Below are 15,744 nucleotides of genomic sequence, written 5' to 3'. Positions count from 1 at the left end.
CACTGTCTTTCTATACAAAATGTTTATTTTTCCTAAATTTTTTGGAATTTTTGGAGTACCAGAGGTGTGGTGAATGTTCAGATTACTACAGACTGTCCTGTTTAAGACAGATTCTGTTTTTGATGCATTGTTTTGCTCGTTTTGATGAAACTATCGATTTTTATCGGTAGTATAAGCCATGGAAAAGTTATATTACAGTAGCTACAATGCAAAAACAAAATATGAATTGGTTTGCAACAGTACTTAGAGTAGTGATTTGCTTTATTATACTAATGGATCTTACCGAACTTTCTGTTGAGTTTTGTGTGGATGAAGTGATCAAAGATCGAGGAGGTCTCGATATGAGGAGAAGGAGGAGAGGCAAGAGCTCAAGCTTGTGGATGCCCAAGGCACCCAAGTAAATATTCAAGGATACTCAAGCGTCTAAGCTTGGGGACGCCCCGGAAGGCATCCCATCTTTCTTCAACAAGTATCGGTATGTTTTCGTCTTTGTTTCATTCATGTGATATGTGCAAACCTTGGAGCGTCTTTTGCTTTTAGTTTTCATTTTTTTCTTTTGTGCACCATGCTGGTATGAGATAGTCCATGGTTGATTTATAGAATGCTCATTGCACTTCACTTATATCTTTTGAGTATGGCTTTATAGAATGCTTCATGTGCTTCACTTATATCATTTGAAGTTTGGATTGCCTGTTTCTCTTCACATAGAAACTGTTGTTTGAAGAATGCTCTATTGCTTCACTTATATTTGTTAGAGCATGGTATTTTGTAGAAAGAATTATACTCTCGTGTTTCACTTATATCTATTTAGAGAGTTAAAAGGAATTGGTCAATTGCATGGTTAGTCATAAAATCCTACATAAAACTTATGGATCACTGAATATGATATGTTTGATTCCTTGCAATAGTTTTGCGATATAGAGATGGTAATATGTGGGAGGTACTAGTGAATGGTTGTTTTTATGAATGGTTGTTTTTAGTAGGAATATTGGTGTTAAGGTTTGTGATTCCCGAAGCATGCACGTATAGTCTCTCGTTATGCTATGATGTTGGAGCATGATTTATTATTGATTGTCTTCCTTATGAGTGGCGGTCGGGGACGAGCGATGGTCTTTTCCTACCAATCTATCCCCCTAGGGGCATGCATAGTAGTACTTTGCTTCGAGGGCTAATAAACTTTTGCAATAAGTATATGAGTTCTTTATGACTAATGTGAGTCCATGGATTATACGCACTCTTACCTTTTTGCAATTTGCTAGCCTCTACGGTACCGTGCATTGCCCTTTCTCACATCGAGACGTGGTGCAAACTTCGCAGGTGCATCCAAACCCCGTGATATGATATGCTGTATCACACATAAGCCTTATTATATCTTCCTCAAAACAGCCACCACACCTACCTATTATGGCTTTTCCATGGCCATTCCGAGATATATTGCCATGCAACTTTCACCGCTTCCGTTTGATGACTTGAGCATTCATTGTCATATTGCTTTGCATGATCATATAGCTGACATAGTAGTTATGGCTCAACCACCATTCATCATTGTTCATACATGTTACGCTAGATCATTGCACATCCTGGTACATTGCCAGAGGCATTCATATAGATAGTCATACTTTGTCACAGGTATCGAGTTGTAATTTTTATTTCTTTTGATTTATAAGTAAATAGAAGTGTTATGATCATCATTATTCATTTTTAGAGCAGTGCCCCAGTGAGGAAAGGATGATGGAGACTATGATTCCCCCACAAGTCGGGACAAGACTCCGGATAATGAGAGAAAAAATATAAAAAAAAGAAAAAAGAAAAAAAAGAAAGAAAAAAAGAAAAAGAAAAAAGAAATAAAAATAAATAAACAACGAGAGAAGGGGCATTGTTAGTATCCTTTACCACACTTGTGCTTCAAAGTAGCACCATGTTTTTCATGTGGAGAGTCTCCTATGTTGCCACTTTCATATACTAGTGGGAATTTTTCATTATAGGATTAGATGCACACCCACTTAGTTTCCATATTGAGCTTTCATACACTTATAGCTCTTAGTGCATTCGTTGCATGGCAATCCCTACTCCTCACATTGATATCGATTGATGGGCATATCCATAGCCCGTTGGTTAGCCGCGTCGATGTGAGACTTTCTTACTTTTTTGTCTTCTCTATATTTACCCCTATCATCATACTCTATTCCACCCGTAGTGCTATATCCATGGCTTGCGCTCATGTATTGCGTGAGGGTTGAAAAAGCTCAAGCACGTTAAAAAGTATGAACCAATTGCTCGGCTAGTCATCGGGGTTGTGCATGATAAATACTTTGTGTTAAGAAGACAGAGCATGACAAGATTATACGATTTTGTAGGGATAGCTTTCTTTAGCGTTGATATTTTGAAAGACATGATTGTTTGTTGGGATGCCCGAGTATTGATGTCTTTATGTCAAATTATAGACTATTGCTTTGAATCACTTATGTCTTAATATTCATGCCATGGCTAGACATATGACCAAGTTTATGCTAGGTAGCATTCCACATCAAAAGTTATCTTTTTTATCATTTACCTGCTCGAGGACGAGCAGGAATTAAGCTAGGGGATGCTGATACGTCTCCGTCGTATCTATAATTTTCGATTGTTTCATGCCAATATTATACAACTTTCACATGTTTTTGGCAACTTTTTATATGATTTATTGGACTAACCTATTGATCCAGTGCCTAGTGCCAGTTCCTGTTTTTTGCATGTTTTTTGTATCGCAGAAAATCCATATCAAACGAAGTCCAAATGCAATAAAATTTCACGGAGAATTATTTTGGAACATATGTGATTTTTGGGAGTTGGAATCACCGCAAACGGAGGCCCGTGGTGGGCACAACCCACCAGGGCGCAGTCCCGGAGCCAGACGTGGCGTGGTGGGTTGTGCCCTCCTCGAACGTCGGTTGGAGCTCTACTTCGGGCATAAGGAAGCTTATATCTGGAAAAAAAATCGTGTTAAAATCTCAGCACAATCGGAGTTACGGATCTCCGGGAATATAAGAAACGGTTTTCGGCCAGATCTGCAGAAGGCGAAACAGAGGAGAACCGAGAGGGAGATCTAATCTCGGAGGGGCTCCCGACTGAAGGAGTCCTGGACTCCTCGGGCGTCCGGCCTGTTATCCATGGGCCGGACTGATGGGCTATGAAGACATGAAGGCCGAAGACTATACCCGTGTCCGGATTGGACTCTGCTTGGCGTGGAAGGCAATCTAGGTGATCGATTATGAAGATTTCCTCCTATGTAACCGACTCCATGTAACCCTAGATCTCTCCGGTGTCTATATAAACCGGAGGGCATAGTCCGGATAGGACAGATTCATTACCATATACTGATAGGCCAGACTTCTAGGGTTTAGCCATTACGATCTCATGGTAGATCAACTCTTGTAACACTCATATTCATCAAGATCAATCAAGCAGGAAGTAGGGTATTACCTCCATAGAGAGGGCCCGAACCTGGGTAAACATTGTGTCCCCCGTCTCCTGTTACCATCGATCCTAGACGCACAGTTCGGGACCCCCTACCCGAGATCCGCCGGTTTTGACACCGACATTGGTGCTTTCATTGAGAGTTCCACTGTGCCGTTGACGAAAGGCTCGATGGCTCCTTCGATCGTCAGTCATGACGTGGTCTAGGGAGAAACCTTCCTCCTCGGACAGATCTTCGTATTCGGCGGCTTCGTACTGCGGGCCAACTCGCTCGGCCACCTGGAGCAGATCGACAGCTACGCCCCTGGCCATCAGGTCAGATTCAGAAGTTTGAACTATGTCGCGGACATCCGTGGGGACTTGATCTTCGACGGATTTGAGACCACGGCAACCGCTCCCCTTCGCCCCATTGAACATGGCTTAAACCTGTCCTCGGGCCGCATCCAGGAGATAGCTCCTGCAACAACTCTGGCCTTAGATCCGGAGCAGATCAAGACGTCCGAAGGTGGGAGGCTCAACCCCAGGGGCCACCGAGTTTGTGGCGTTGGGGCCACGCGCAGATCCCTCTTCATACGATACCTGCACCAACGGAACCCCGAACTCGTCTCTGATATCGAGTTCCGAACCCTACGAGCCCGTGGATACCGAACTCGATCGGTTATCGATCTTCAAGTTCAGCGCCACGGACATCTTCCAACACTCGCCCATGGGCGACCTACTAAACTCACTAAAAAACCTATCCCTGGCAGACGGCTCATCGCCAAACTATGTTCGGTTCGACCTTACGGCGGATGATGGAGAATTTTGCTTCCCACCCGCCACCCACTTCATAGCCACCGTCTAAGACCCAACCAACAGGCCTGGCATCCGCTCTGAAGACATCGACGGTCTGGACGACGATGAGGGGCAGGGCCAGAGCTTACTATCCGCTAGACGCGGGACGACCACTTCCTGGTATGACGGTGTGCATGGTAGACACACCCAACGACGATCTCGACGATGACAAGGAGGATCCAGTCGAGGATAAGCCTCCTTGTATACAGTCCGAACACCTACGCCCCCCGCGCCACTCTCAGTCACGCCACTCAAGAGAAAACAATACTAGCACCGGAGGTGATAATACACCGGACAACGAAGACCCTGTTGAGGCAGGACCCGAACAGGAGGACCAGGAAAGCGGGCAAGAGAGCCCCGATGAACAGGTCATGTACGGAGACTCGGAGGATAGTAATTGTCTTCCCCTCTCCGAGGAGGAGGAGAGCCTCGACAACGAAGAATTCATCATGCCGGATGAACCTCTCGAGCAGGAGCGCTTTAAACGCCGGCTAATTGCCACAGCAAGGAATCTAAGAATAAAACAGCTGCAGCTTCAAGCAAGCCAAGATCTGCTCAATGATAAATGGACCGAGGTCCTAGCCGCCATAGAATACGGCCCTAGTGGCCCGGACAAAAGCCACCCCAAGAACAGGTGGCTCCCTCCACATGATGGCAAGGCGTTGGAGCCCATTCCACCATTGAACAATGCGGCAGGTCGACCACAGTTCAGTCCGGATAAAGCAGCAGCCCAAGCAGAACAACATACTAACCAATACGGCCGTAAGAACAACACGGTTCGGGAAAACAATCGCGACATCCGCCAAAGCTTAGTGGGCGGAGCAGGAGAGACAAGATCGACGTACAGATCGAGGGGATATGCCCCGACCGGTGATGATGGTCAATCAGCCGGACTCAACCAAGCCAACCACGCCCGAGGCTGCCAACGGCATCCAACGGAGGTGCTTCACAGTGTGGCCCAACATAGAGGAGCCGCACACCCTCTGTGCTTCACCAACGAGGTAATGGAGCACGAATTTCCAGACGGGTTTAAACCCATCAACATCGCATCATACGACGGAACAACAGATCCCGTAGTATGGATTGAGGATTACCTCCTCCATATCCACCTGGCTCGCGGAGACAACCTTCATGCCATTAATACCTGCCTCTCAAGCTTAAGGGGCCAGCGCGGTACTGGCTAAACAGTTTGCCAGAAAATTCTATTGGCAGCTGGGAAGATTTGGAAGACGCCTTTCGTGACAACTTCCAAGGAACATATGTCCGGCCATCTGATGCCGATGACTTAAGTCACATTGTCCAACAGCCCGGCGAGTCAGCCAGGGAACTCTGGACTAGGTTCTTAGTCAAAAAGAACCAAATTGTCGACTGTCTGGACGCAGAAGCCCTTGTGGCCCTCAAATATAGCGTCCGGGACGAATGGCTAGCACGTCACCTCGGCCAGGAAGGACCTAAATCCATGACATCCCTTACCGCTCTAATGACTCGCTTTTGTGCGGGAGAAGACAACTGGCTCGCTCGTAAAAGCAACAATGCCAGCGACCAGGGCACTTCCGAAATCCGAGACGGCAACGGCAAGCCACGACTAAACGAACACAACAGTCGCAGCAATAGTGAAAGACTATGCGACACAGCGGTCAACACCGGATTTCACAATCCGAAAACCGGTCAACGGAAGAAGCCATTTAAGGCAAACCAGGATGGACCATCCACCCTCGACAGGATATTGGACCGACCTTGTCAAATTCACAGCCACCCTGATAAGCCAGCTAATCATACCAACAGAACTGTTGGGTCTTTAAGCAGGCAGGCAAGCTTAACGCCGAACACAATGGGAGGAGGCCACCAGGCGATAAAGACGACTGATCGGCTCGCCAGCCGAACACCAGGGGCCAGAAACAGTTTCCCTCTGAAGTTCGACCACTCCCAGAACGGAAATAGCAGTTCGGCTTCCGCCACCCACCCGCTATACCGGCAAGATTCACACCACGCATACATCACTATGCGCTCAAGATACCATGGGCACCGGCGGAAGCACAATACGGGCAACCCTGCAAACATTCCCGTAACGTTTTTTACTTGTTTTCCATATTTTTCTTTATTATCTCTTAAAAACAGGTGACCATCAGGACAGCATCTAGTCGGAATCTATCGGAGTTCGGACCCGTACACTCACCTAAGGGGCTACTTCCGTTAAGAACTCCCCTCCCAGAGGACGGGCGGCGCAGACGTGCGACAGGAGGTCCAAAATAGCTTTTTGTAGACCGCACTCGTTATTTTGAGCCTGTACTATGCCCTTTTCCTCCGTTCCCGACCCCGAGCATGTCAAATAGCCGGGTTGTGGTTCTTCCTTTTATACGAATTTATCATTGGCATATTGCTCCACTACCAGTAAACTTTATCCGAGCTAAGCTTAAAAACTCTGTATACAATGAGTACGACCGCAATGGCTGTGTTACAAGACGCACCTTGGCATAACTTGCCAGGGGCTCGGTATGGGAACAAATGAGTCGCCAATAAAAGTCCGAACAGCTCTATAGCTTACTTCGGCGTCGCAAGTTTGGCCTTATATGCATCAGCTCCGAATCATTGTCTTTGGTCAATAGTTGGGTTGCCCGGCTCCTGTGCTTTCTACGCTACGTTCCGCTCTATCGGCTAGGGTAGTAAAGGGAGAACTACTGCGATTGTGCCCTGGCTTTGACCGGATGAGCGCCTCAGTAGAGAAAGCCGAAAATTGACTGTCATGATGCGGCGAGAGCTGGTCAACCACTTGACGACTTATTCGAATCTTTAGCGATTCTCCGTGTTACACGAAGGATCTTTTTTAGATCAAAACATGTAAGGCACAATATTAGGATACGCCGCATACATACCAGGGGCTATGTCGTAGCCCCACCATAAAACTCCTATGGAAGTGAAAGTGTTAACGCCCTATAGTCCGATTGCCTGGTTCGCCGCATTATCACCTCCTTGATGGACCAAGACGTTGGATAAAGAGTGATTCAATGCTTTTCCGATCACCCCCGTATCTCCTACGAGGGGGCTGAAGCCGACGACTAGAAAACTTTCAATTTATATTAAAACGGCCGCACTGGAGGAATACAAGCTCTCGAGCAAAACATAAAAATAGATTAACTATAAAGTTGTCTGTTACAACCCTTGTACACATCACTCGAATATTATGTTTTTCGAGCACTGACCCTCTATCAAGCGGGCAGCCTCAAGAACGTCTTCAAAATAACGCTCCGGTTCCGGACGGTCCTTGCCTTTGGGTGGACTCCTCGTCGCAACGTCGATGGCCTTCATCTTCCCCCAGAATGTCTTGACACGGGCGAAGGCCATCCGTGCACCTTCAATGCACGCCGACCGCTTCACAGCATCCATACGCGGCACCGCGTCAGCAAGCCGCTGAACCAGGCTGAAGTAACTACTAGGAACAGGTTCAGTCGGCCACAACCGGGCTATGACGTCCTTCATGGCCGCGCCGGATATCCTATGCAGCTCGGCCCACTGGGACATCTGTTCATTCAGCAATAGAGGGTGCTTCGACGCGCCAAATTGTGACCAAAAAAGCTTCTCCGTTGCATACCCCTCTTGCGCCTGATAAAACAGCGCCACATCGGAAGAACTCTTCGACAAATCTAAAAAATTGTCCGGAGAACTCCATACTTGGTTAAGCTGAGCATAGTTCGGATCGCCGAACCTAGCCTGTAGCAAAAAGGACTTGCCAGCCACAATCTCCCCAGCTTGCCGGATCTCCTCACGGGCTGCTCTGGATTCAGACCGCGCTTCTCTCGCCTCTCGTAAGGCCTTGTCAAATTCAGCCGTTTTGGCTTCATTTTCCTTCTCAAGAAGTTTATAGCGGCTAGCCGCATTTTCTAACTCGCGCGCCATAGTGGACATCGTCTCCTGGTCTTGATGCCGCGCGGCTTGTTCGGCCTTCAATTCAGCCGATGCCTTTTCGGCAGCCACATTACTAAACCGGGCCTGCTCCTTGGCCTGTGCTAGCTCCGCCCGAAGGGCTTCCACGGCGGCAGCACCATCTGCATTCATGCACATTTCATATCAAACTCTTTTCAGACTCAGGATTAAATTACAGACACATTGGTATATGGAATACTCGAAATATATACCTTGCGAGTCGTCAAGACGCCTGTTGATCAAAGCAATGTCATCCTCCGCAATATCCAGCTTTCGCTGCAGTTCGGTCACCTCCGAATTACGGGCAGTGGCGGGAGGGGAGACAACCTACATTCCAACCTACATTCCAAATTAAACCAAGGTTAGCACCTGAAAATATCTTTTCGATCCTCCGATCGCTTCCTTTGGAAGGCGACCCGAGTCTCAGGGGCTACTGCATACACAACAGGTGCATTCTGTCAATATTATTCAATTGGCAACATCACATCACAAACCTCAAAACCCCTCCAAAGGCTCGTAAAGGCCTCGTTCAACCCGCTCTTCACGGATAAAACCTTTTTGACCACCGTAACCATTAAGGCACGGTGCTCCTCTGAAACGGACGCTCGTCGCAGCATGTCCGTCAGCGTCTCCGGCACTCCTGGGTCTTCGGACACCGCTGCTGGAGCACGACATTCCTTTGGAGGAATTCGCTTACCCGCCTCCAGCATTGTCTTCGGCTGTAAACCGGACAGTTCGGGGTCGTCATTCTTGATCCCCGAACCTTGAGTAACAGAGGCACCACCTTCGGGTACCTCCTCCCTCGTTTCCTGCACTACCTGCTGGTTGGGTGGATCCCTCTGGGACGACACCTCGAGATTATCCGCCCTGTCGGGCGAAGAGGCCGGAGAAGGCGTGTCACTCTCCATCATCTCCGGAAGAAGGTCTCCCGAGGAGGAGGACGATTGAGAAACACCAGGTGTTAACCTGCGAGGATGCACGCATGTCAGAGGATTATTTTAGTAATAAGGAAAAGAATGAGGTATGGTTGAAGTGCCCTGCTTCACTTACGGTCTGGCCGGAGGTTCGTCCTCATCATCAAGCTCTACAACGGCATCGCTTGCCCGGCCCAAGCCGCCCGGCGATGGCATTTTCCCTTTCTTGGAAGGTTTCCCCTCTTGACCTCTAGAAGTAGCCCTCTTCTTGCCATGAAGTGCTCCCTCCACACCTTTGCCCCTGGGCAAAAGGGTTTCAGTTTCCCCGAACACAGAGCTTAAATCGCCCTCAGGATGAGCATCGCCTCTGGGCTCCCTGCTCTCGCCCCCTCTGCAGACACCAGGTACGGTGTCGGAGTCAACATCCGCGTCAATAGGACGGACACAGGGTCTTCGGGAAGGGGCGCTGGACACCAGATTAACACCGCTTTCTTTATCCAGTCCTGTATAAGGATGAGTTGCTGAGTGTCTTGTCAAGAGATGCTTGGATGAAAGGTGTACGACGATTGAATACTTACCGGAGTGTCCGGATGATTGCAGTCGAGGCCAACATCTTCAGTGGTGTCCGGCCATTGCTCTCGCTCCCCGAAATATAACTTCCACATTCCTTCGTGCGTAGTGCCGAAGAAGTGCTGAAGAGTCCGCCGCCCTTCTGGGTTGAACTCCCACATACGGAGAGGCCGCCGCTGACACGGCAGAATCCGGCAGACCAGCATTACTTGAACGACGTTCACAAGATCGATGCCCTTCTCGGTAAGGCTTCGGATGCGGCCTTGCAGAGTCTGCACCTCATTGACGGATCCCCAGTCCGATCCCTTGTTGATCTATGAAGCAAGCTGAGTTGGAGGGCCGGGTCGGAACGCAGGAGTAGCCACCCACTTGGAGCCCCGCAGCTCGTTGACATAAAACCACCCCTGCTGCCATAGTTCGGAAGACTCGGCGAAGGATCCTTCAAACCAAACCGCGCTGGCGAGCTTGTTTATTACAACGCTGCCACACTCCGCCTGCTCCTCCTCCATCACCCGCGGTCTCACATCGAAAGTCTTGAGCCACAAACCAAAGTGTGGAGGAGTCCGGAGGAAGGCCTCACACGTGACGATAAATGCCAAGATAAGAAGAAAAGAGTCTGGGGCCAGATCGTGAAAATCTAGCCCATAGTAGAACATGAGCCCCCGGACGAAGGGGTTAAGCGCGAACCCTAACCCATGGAGGAAGTGAGACACAAATGCTGCCCTCTCGCCGGACTTGGGGGTGGGAATAATCTGCCCCTCAGCAGGAAGCCGATGAAGGATTTCTGGAGTCAGGTACATCGCTGCGCGGAGCTTCGCAATATCCTCCTCTATGACGGAAGAGGCCACCCACCGGCCCGAACGGCTGGACCCGGACATGATTAGGGCTGGTGGTGGTTGGAACTTGAGGAGGCTGGGGTTGAGGAAGAAGCAAGCGCAGAAGAGAAAGACAAGTCTGGGTCCCTATATAAAGGCCCAGAATATTGAGCGTCCCCTCCTGGGTCTTGAAACTTACCTATCCTCAAAGAGTTGTACCCGGGGGACGGTTGGGTTACCCATACCTACATTATTGAAAATCCCGTGAATAAGGGGCACGATCTCTGCTTTGACAAGACGTGCCAATAAAACCGCTTCCTGAGACATGGGGCGACGGGCTAGCCAACGGATGGAAATAATAACCGGGCAGGCGTGATACAATTTCATAAACAGTTGTCAGCGGATGGGACTCGTATAAAATATATAAGTTCTCTCTGCGGTTATGCGTGGTGTGTAACAGGTCTGGATACAATCCTCGCATCCGAAGACTATCTTGGAGTTCGTAAAAGGGGGAACCCGCCTTGCAATGTCGAAGACAATCTGCGCGCCGGACTCCTCGTCATTGAAGCCAGGTTCAGGGGCTACTGAGGGAGTCCTGGACTAAGGGGTCCTCGGGCGTCCGGCCTGTTATCCATGGGCCGGACTGATGGGCTATGAATACATGAAGGCCGAAGACTATACCCGTGTCCGGATTGGACTCTGCTTGGCGTGGAAGGCAAGCTAGGCGATCGATTATGAAGATTTCCTCCTATGTAACTGACTCCATGTAACCCTAGATCTCTCCGATGTCTATATAAACCGGAGGGCATAGTCCGGATAGGACAGATTCATTACCATATACTGATAGGCTAGACTTCTAGGGTTTAGCCATTACGATCTCGTGGTAGATCAACTCTTGTAACACTCATATTCGTCAAGATCAATCAAGCAGGAAGTAGGGTATTACCTCCATAGAGAGGGCCCGAACCTGGGTAAACATTGTGTCCCCCGTCTCCTGTTACCATCGATCCTAGACGCACAGTTCGGGACCCCCTACCCGAGATCCGCCGGTTTTGACACCGACATTGGTGCTTTCATTGAGAGTTCCACTGTGCCGTTGACGAAAGGCTCGATGGCTCCTTCGATCGTTTACCGAACCTACAGGGTCACGAGCTTAAGGTAATCACAATCTGGTGAGTGTAAGTAGGATAATAATGAGAATATATTTGTGGAATTGTTTCATTCATATTCAGAATAGTTTCGAGAGGAACCAGAAGGGTTTCGCAGTTTATCGGGCAATACCGGGTATTTCTGATAAATAATATATAGGTGGAAAATGTTTCCGGAGATGTAATAATAAAAGGCTCTAGTAATTGTTAGGAGGCTTTGATAATTAATTAAATATCAACGGGGCTTAAAAGGCCAAGAGGTGGAAGGCAACTTGGGCCACGAGGGCCAAAGAGGGGAGGCACCCACCCTTTCCCTCTAGGGGAGGCCGAATTGGGGTGGGGAAGGACTTCCCCTTCCCCCTTTGGCCGGCGCAAGGAGGGGAGTCCTTCCCCTCCTTGTGGCGCCCTCCTCTCCCCTCTAACCTATATATACTAGAGGATTTCGCACCTTTTCTACACACAAGTTTTGGAGACCACTCTAGTTCTAGTTCTAGTTGATCAATTAGAGCTTAACCTAGATCCTCTAATCCTCATAACTAGAAGACCAGTGTGGTTCTAATATCCTCCCTCTAATTCTCCGATGATGATTAGCTCTGGACAGTGAAGCGCTGCCTGATCGTGAAGACCGTACGCTTGCTACTCGTAGAGAGGCCGTGCTTTCGGTCTTTCGTTCGAGGGACTTTTCGTTGGCGGCTCGCCAGATTGTTCATCTACAGTTCGAGGGACTCCAAGTACAATCTATACCTACTCATCTTCTTCCGCTACAACTCGGAGTCGGTAACGACCTAATCCAAACCATTAATGCATCTTCATATTGTTTCTGGGTGATCGTAGGGCGATTTTTTTTGTTTTCTACTATATTTCCCAACACTTACAACATGTGAGTTGCATTGAAGAATGTGATGAAGCTAGTAGTGCAGGAGAATTTCAAACGGTTGACTGTGTGCGATGAATTTGATGGATTCCGTCTAAATTAAGTCCAAAATTGAACATGAAATATAGATCTATTCTTCTATGAGCGTCAAATTTTTTTTACAACAAGAGAGTGTAGTGGAATAGGGAGATGAAGCTATTGGTCAAAGAAAATTTCAAAAGGTCGACCACACGTGATGATTTTGATAAAATTCTTCTTAAAAATCCATAAACAGAGAACTGAAAATTAACGGCGAGTGAAACTTGAAACAGATCGCAAGAATGGAATCACAATGTCGAGGCACATCTTTATAATGTAAAATTTAACTCGAATCGAAGTACCGTTGTGTAGATTATGAGTGATTAGGTGAAGGAGATTCAGGAAGGCGCAAAGCCTACCCACCAGCCCACACCATCAGAGCCACCGGTACGAAACACGAGGCCCTTTCGTGGCTCGCTAGAAATGTCGATTTGGCCATTCCTCAAAAGCCAGACTCCGGGCTGCTTTGAAGATCGTGCGAGCCTTTTTCTCCCTATGGCCTAGGCAACCAAACAACAGGGGTCTGCATGGCTCTTATGCAAGCAACCAAACATGTCCTTGCGCAGGAGGGTTTGCCACGCGCTGTCCTCAGTAAGGAGTTTGAACAACCTTTTATTAAGTAAGGCGTTGTTTTTGACCTCGAGGTTTTGAGTACATAGACCTTCCTGGTCGTTTGGGTGACAAACCACGCTTCATTTGATTAGCCTGTATTTTTTCTTTCCCGCTGCCCCTTTGCCAAAAGAATCTAGATCTGAAATAATTCAGTCTTTGCAAGACCCATTCTGGGAGTTGGAAAAACAAGAGCATATGAGAAACATATACAATCGCCCTAGCTTCACATTGGGTAGAAGCTTAGCAGCAAAAATGTGAAGATGCCATGCACCAGGATGCAACACGCGCAGAAGGGGCGTGCAGAAAACGAAAGGAGGGAGGGAGGGCCAGGATAAAGAATGTGGTGGCTGACCGGGTGAGGCTAATCATCGGACGAAGCTCACGCCTGTCATGGGGGCGGTGTTGGAGGGAATGAATGCAACATGCCACCTTTCTCGCACAAGCCAAGAATGTATTCTCCTACACACTTCTCCGGTAGTACCCCACTTGCTGTTTTCATGCATGGTCTATCACTTCCATTGAAAAAACAATCTTGTAAGAAATATCAGCTTTTATACCTTTTTGGTGCAAGCCAGGAATGGGGTATTCCCCTACACACTTCTCCCATCTGGGCCAGGAATGGGGCATATCACTTTTATTTTTCAAAAGGACAAACTTCTGATGAAATTAGCTTTTCCATGAAAAGTTGTCTTCTCTTTTATTTCGGAGTTTTTAAAAAAACAATCGGAGCAAAAAAAAAAAACCCCTTTGCCTCTTTAGACTACTGGCTTGGTTTATATTTCTCACCGAATTCGTTTGGACTCACTTAATTCCCTAAAAACATCATATCTTGAAGCACTTTACTCGCCGACTAGTTTCTAGAATGATAAAAGTGTTGTCCCTACAAGGTTGTTCTACATTATTTGAAAAATAAAATCGTATATACATGCAAATTACGGAACGAAGATCATGCGTGCAAGTTTCGCTACAGAATATGACTATACGCAAATTTGTGCAGAAATAAGGTAAATAATTCAGTTGTTATAGAACGGGCAGTAAATCGCCATAATTAAAAAAACATCACAGACATACGTTTCACTGCATACTCTACGTACATATATGATTCTTTCTAGTTTTTTTTTTAAATTCAATAGAAAATTTGTGAAGATTAAACTGTTGACATACTTGCAGTTCTAGTAATATTTTGCTGCGTGCATGCAGACACCGGGTGAAATAATGGTGGCAATCAACTCTATATGATCAAAGTTTGTGGTATCGATGCCTATCCATATACATGGGGCTCTAGCCATCTTGAAAGAAATACCAGCTTTTATACCTTTTTGGTGCAAGCCAGGAATGGGGTATTCTCCTATACACACTTCTCCCAACTGGGCCAGGAATGGGGTATATCACTTTGATTTTTCAAAAGGACAAACTTCTGATGAAATTAGCATTTCCATGGAAAGCTGTCTTCTCTTTCATTCGGAGTATTTTTTTAAAAAAGTCGCAGCGAAAAAAATCCCCTTTGCCCCTTTAGACTACTCGCCTGCTGGTTCACATTTCTGATCGAATTCTTTTGGACTCACTTAAATTCCCTAAAAACACCATATCTTGAAGCACTTTACCCGCCGACTAGTTTCTAGAATGATAAAAGTGTTGTCCCTACAAGGTTGTTCTACATTATTTGAAAAATAAAATCGCATATACATGCAAATTTACGGAGCGAAGATCATGCATGCAAATTTTGTTACAGAATATGACTATACACGAATTTGTGCAGAAATAAAGGTAAATAAGTAATTCAGTTGTTATAGCAGAGGCAGTAAATCGCCATAATTAAAAAAACATCACAGACATACGTTTCACTGCATACTCTACGTACATATATGATACTTTTTAGTTTTTTTAATAATTCAATAGAAATTTTGTGAAGATTAAACTGTTGTAATACTTGCAGTTCTAATAATATTTCGCTGCATGTATGCAGAGGCCGGGCGCGGCAATTCCATTTTGATAGAAATAATGATGGCAATCAACTCTATATGATCAAAGTTTGCCGTATGAATGCCTATCCATATACATGGGGCTCTAGCCATTTGTGGTCTTCATCTTCTCCTATCACTCTACGTGTGTACGTACAAACTAATGCTGTAATGCACCTGCCGGCCGGCCCGGGTAGATCATGAACCATGCATGATCACTAATGATCAGTGTCATACATAGGGACAAGCACATGATTATTTACATCCCCCAGGCTAAGCTTGACCCACACATTATGCTCTACACATACAGCCTAGGTAGGGCAGGTACGTGGGATGACGATGGAGCTATAGCCAGAGACGACGATGGATGTAATGAGGAGGGACATGAACACTTATCACGCATGAGATTGCTACCTGCATGCCTAGCTTTCTATCTACTTGGCACATATTGAACCATGCAATTATATTAGACTCTTCTTCTTAAAAATAAACATACATACCAACAATTGTCAATGCAGATAGTCGTTGATATTGGAGGCAAGTTAACGACGATATTTCCAA

This window comes from Aegilops tauschii, chromosome 7 (assembly GCF_002575655.3).
Source record: "Aegilops tauschii subsp. strangulata cultivar AL8/78 chromosome 7, Aet v6.0, whole genome shotgun sequence".
In the NCBI taxonomy this organism is placed as follows: Eukaryota; Viridiplantae; Streptophyta; class Magnoliopsida; order Poales; family Poaceae; genus Aegilops; species Aegilops tauschii.
Note: the sequence above shows the minus strand (reverse complement) of the source record.